This window comes from Cervus elaphus, chromosome 4, assembly GCF_910594005.1.
Source record: "Cervus elaphus chromosome 4, mCerEla1.1, whole genome shotgun sequence".
NCBI lineage: Eukaryota > Metazoa > Chordata > Mammalia > Artiodactyla > Cervidae > Cervus > Cervus elaphus.
Window position 1 is genome coordinate 57,849,924 of NC_057818.1, and position 6,000 is coordinate 57,855,923.

A 6,000-nucleotide genomic window follows, 5' to 3' on the forward strand; every position below is an offset into this window, starting at 1 on the left:
TTTTTAGACCCCTTGCCCCCACAAACTTTTGGTCTTTTGCTTGGCCGATCTAGTCTGTCTTCTAAAGGAATTACTGTTCACCCTAGAATAATTGATTCAGATTATAAAAGAGAGATTCAAATTCTGATGTCATCTCAGATTCTATGCCAATTCAAAAAGGGGGACAAAATTGCTCAATTACTTCTTTTATCTTACATTTCTATTAATTCCTCTAATAATGTACGGACAGATGGGTTTGACAGTACAGATCAAAAACAATCTTTGTGGACATTATTAGTATCTGAGTATGCACGATCAAATATAAATATCAAAATTAATGGTAAAAGATTTTCTGGTCTCCTCGACACTGGATCTGATATTACTATTATTTCCAAACATTTATGGCCCAAGTCCTGGCCTGTACTTTTGGTCTCTTGCCAAATTGCAAAAATTTCTCAAACTAAAGTACAAAAAGTTTATCAAAGTGTTCAAATATACTCATGTGAGGGACCAGAAGGCCAACCTGCAACATTAAAACCTTATGTGATAAATGTACTCTTTAATAGGAAGAGACTTACTTATACAATGACAAACTCAGATATACATTCCACATTTTTCCTAGGGGCCACTGCTCATTTAACAAACAAAACAATTATTAAAATAACTAAGAAAAATCATGAGCCTATTTGGACAAAGCAATGGCCCCTTACAAAAGAAAAATTACAAGCTAGTAAAGAACTTATAAACACACAATTAAAATTGAAACATATTGAAAAATCTTGCTCTTTTTAGAACTCTATTTCTGTTATAAAAAAGAAACATAACAAATGGTGTCTCTTAACAGAGTTTAAAAAAGTTAATTCTTTTATGAAACCTATGGGTACATTGCAACCAGAGATCCCATCAGCTATTACTATTCCTCAAAATTGACACATTATTATTACTGATTCACAAGATTGCTTTTTAAATATACCTTTACACCCTTTAGACCGGGAGAGATTCACTTTCTCTCTCCCTTATCCTAATCATATCGGGCCTCGTAAAAGATTTCAATAGACTATGTTACCTCAAGGTATGCTTAAAAGTCCTGGTACTGCTGCTGCTAAGTCACTTCGGTCGTGTCCTACTCCATGCGACCCCATAGATGTCAGCCTGCCAGGCTCCCCCGTCCCTAGGATTCTCCAGACAAGAGTACTGAAATAAGGTGCCATTGCCGTCTCCATAACAGTCCTAGTATTTGTCAAAATTTTGTACCCAAGGCTTTACTTCCTATGTGACAATTCCCTCATGCATATATCATTAATAATATACTATAGCTACAAAAAAGAAAAATGATATTTTTGACACTGAATGGCTATGATATTCTTTAGACTCTGGAAAAAACTGATGAAAATAAAATATTTTTTGAAATTGCAAAACCGGTTCTTCTTGCACGTGCAGTTAGGAAAAGGTTAACTTGTTAAAATATTTTTTTTTTTTTTGAGCTCCATTCTGCCTGAGAAACAAAAATAGGCCTAAGAAAAAACCTTAAGTTAACTCTTATCATGTCCTTGGGATACACAGCCCACTCTATCTAGGACTCCAGCCATTAACAAATTGGTGGAGCTCAAAATAAATAAATAAAACAAAAAGATATTTTAAATTTCAAACGGAGAACTATGTCTATGTATCTAAAATTATCTATGTCTCAATGTATGTCTTTGTTTTTGGATAGTGTGGAATTAATGAGCTCTATTTGGATTCAGCTTTACATGAACTAAAGGGTGTTCAATGTTGGGTATAATGTTTATTTAAATGTCAATGTGATTTAAATATAATTATTTGTTAATCTAGTTGAGACATGTCTTGAGTCATCAACATTATATAATACTTTTATTATGCCTTGGTTTAAGGTAAACTAAGTTTGTCAACAAAAAGGTAACTCTTTATATATATATATATATATATATATATATAAATATATAAATGAGATAAAAGCTTTTAGATAAGCTCTTAGAAATAATTATATTTTTGATAAAATGATCTATTATCTATAATCTAGAGCCATCTCTTGAGATTAGAGTGACTTAGGTTTCTAGAGTTGTGCTGAACTAAGTAGTAGAAGTTTGTTGAATGGCTGGGTCATTTCCAAATGAAGTAAGATTTTAAAGCATTAATTGCTGAACATTGGTTTACTCTTAAAAGGGGTTTTTCTTGCAAAAGAGCTGAAAAGATTTTGAGCTGTTAATAAATATAAATATATATTTATATAAAAATGTATATGTATATATATAATATGATTTGAAAAATATGTTCAATGGCCTATAAAATGCTAACATACAAGACATTTCATGGTTGCTATAGAAAAGTAAAATATATGCTTTTAATAGAAAGATATAAGAAATGGCAAATAAAATAATGAATACAAAAATATTTTTTTAATTGTTAAAACATTTATTATAAAATAAAGTGGTATTTACATAAGCTTTACTAGACTAGTTTTTCATTGTCGTTCTAGCTACAGCAAATGTTCTTTCTCCAAATTAAACCAAATTAGATACAAGAGAAAAATTCTGAGAAAACAATATTTAACAAAATTAACTTTGGTCAGCAGATACATTCAGACTGCAAATATATTTAAAAATACAGTTAAAATGCTTGGGTGGATCACAATGAAAACCACAAAGTATGGTATGTTTATTTGAAATAAACATTACATTTGTTTATTATGCTATCATACTTTGTTTTGGCCTTTTAACTTTTAAAGATATTAGGTGCTAAAATTTTAAAAAGGCTTATGACAAATGAAAGAAAATTTTATGGCAAATTGATGTAACTCATTGTCCTAAACTTTCTTCCTCTTCCTTCTTACATGTCTTGATCAATACAAATTCTTCTTTTCTAGGGACAACACCTCTCTAAGGTAAGACTACACAACATGTTATAACCCACCTATCAACTTACTTCACGATAATAAAAACACCTAATTCTATACAAACAGACAATGACTCTGCCTATATTTCTAAACAGTTCAAACAATTTTTACATTCATTCTCTATTAAACAATTGCAGACGTTCCTTATAGTCCACAAACACAAGACATGATTAGACAAACACATTACACACTGTAACTGCAAATAAAAAATTAAATAAGAGAAAATACACAAGAACACTTTTGTCTTCCTTGTCCAGAGCAAACTTTGCTAGATTCCGGTGTAGTGTAGCCTTTAAGCCTGTAACTATTGTTGGTGTGACTATTTCTGTTCCCAATGTGTAAGATTCTTAAAGCAAGGCGAAAATGACATAAAAAAAAAAAAGACACCATTTCCTGAATAGATTATTTGTTCCTAAAAATATAAAAAATGTAGAATGTTTGCCTTCTTTTCAGGTCTGTCTTCAAAGTGTAGTCATCCTCTTTAACACACTGAACAGTGAGATTCAACAGTTGCTAAGCTACATTTCTTTTTCAAAGACAAGGTCAAATATATTTAGAAGTGAGCAACATTTCATTTGTCAAGTTGTTTTACATCACCTTTTCAATAATTTCACTTAAGAAAAAATATTTAAATGGTTACTCCTAATCCTCTGCCCCAAATAACACAAACCACAGCCAAATACCAGTCCCAAACAGATTTCTGAATGATTTTTTTCTTTTAGACTGAAATATTTCCTAAAAATGTTTTCATCACTATCACTTTCCTCTCTTTTTATAACTATTGTTAATATAGCCTTATTTGTTTTAAAGTTTTAAAACTTACCACAAAGAGATGTTTTGACAAAAACAAAAAACAAACAAACAAAAAAAAAGGTTTTAAAACATTATAGGACACCTCCTTTCCTTTGCCCATTTGATATCAAGACAGGTTAACTAATTAATAAAAATCTAAAAAACTAATCTTACAAGAAAAAGATATGCTTCTTGCAGGGAGCCGGCCTGAATGTACGGGCCCCTTACGGCCCTAAGAGAGATCAAAAGGTCTCTCTCTGTCCTGCCACCCCTTCTTGTTAAAGTATAGACTGGCACTTGTCTCCTTCAGGGAAAAAACACACCGGTGACCTTTTTGCCTGTTTTTCTGGTGCTGATAAGCTCATCATGCTCGAAACCTGTTTTCCATCTAATGTTCTATTGATGAAGCCTGTTTTCTATCTAATGTTCTAATGATCTTAATCGTGTTGGGCGCTAGGGTAATTAACGCTTTGCTGATCTTGAGTGTGGGAATTTAAAACATCTGTAGCTCTGCACGTATGCAAACCCTCGATCTATTCTTAGTAACTCCTGTTAGCGTATATATCGGCGTGGTATTCTTCAATAAAGTTGGCGGAGTCAGACGCAAGCGGACTCCGTCCCTCTCAACCCCATCTTTCTCTTTCTGAGTCTTCTTTCTGAGTCTTCTTTTTCCTAGGTACTCTGGTAATTGCGTTCTTGACCAGTTCGTTTGCCGGCAGGCTCCGGCAGCTTCTATTTCTCCAGATGGATCCAACGAGCTCACATGACTTCCTCTTCAGAAGATTCAACCTAAGGGGGGCCCCCAACATTCAGACTAGAGATGAAACAGCAAAAAACCCAAGAAGAAAAAATTCCAATATAAGCCATGGCGACATTAAAAATTTCCAAAAAACGCCACACTCGACGTCATCGACCTTATGATCTCCCTACTTGGGGGCAGATAAAAACCCTTACTGATTAAACTAAAAACCTGATTTCTCAACAGGGAATGCCTCAGAATCCTAAAAATATTTTTCTTTGCTTTGCTTGCTTTGCTTGCTTTTGCTTCCCCCGCTCAGGCTGACCTGATTGATCACACTTACTGGGCTTATATACCTAACCCCCTTTTTTTATTACAGGTTGTAAAATAGACAGATATAAAACCAATCACATCCACTAATGAGTCAACACATATGCCCCCTCCTTTAGAACTGGAGGGGCCCTCTCATCCTGAAAAAAAAAGAAAAACTAATTAATATCGTTCTAGGTTGTGAAGTCCTTCCTTTATGTATGGGCCCAGCAAAATTATGTATAAACGTTAGTCGACAAACTTGGGCTTTCCTCCTGCCTCCAAAAAAAGATTTTTGGACACTACTTAGATTATTCACTGCCCTTTCTTTGTCAGTGAACCATTTTATACTACTAAAACTTTAGAAAAAAAATTAGAAAAAGAACAAAGAACAACATGCCAAGGGTTTACTAATAAGAACTTTAAATATATTCCTGTTCATTGAGACAAATGTCAGGCCAAACCAAAAAAATTAATGTTTATAGCTAATCATACAATTGTCAATAGGAGACCCCTTAGTATGTGGTTATTGAACTGCTCAGATGATATTAACAATACTATATATGATTATATTACTCAAGTAACATAGAAGGTTACTAATACTACAATAAAAACATTACCATGACAGAAGACTTCTTGGCTAGCTTGATGATAGAATGGCCCCCACCTCGTCCTCAAATCATCTTTGATAAACAGATTGGACCTAAACAATGAGACACCTAAAAACTTGGTACAAACACCGAAGAACTTGAGACTTAGACCAGACATTCCACAGGGACCAATCATAGCTATAACAATTATTTCTTTTGCTATAATCAATCATATTTTATACAAGCCTGTGTTCCAATTCCTTTTGTTATAGCTATAAAAAACTTACAATTCAATAAGACTATATGTTCTGTAACTTGCATAAATTACAGATTATATACTTGTCTTAACTCCTCTATTTCCTTAAGATATAATTCTCTTTTAATTCTTCGATCTCGACGTAGTCTGTGGTTACCAATAAATCTCCAACAGCCCTGGAAAGAAAGTCCCATGGCTGGACTTGCTTCCCAGTTGCTTACTAAATTGCTCCGGCGATCTAAATGATTCACTGGATGGCTGATTTTTAGTATTTTGGGATTAATAGCCATTTGCACCACTGCTGCTGTCACTGGTGTTGCTTTACAAACCTCTATTCAGACACATAATTTTATTCAAAATTGGACTAAAGATGCCCATACTATATGGGCCACTCAGGCTCAGATAGATGAAAAACTTCAAG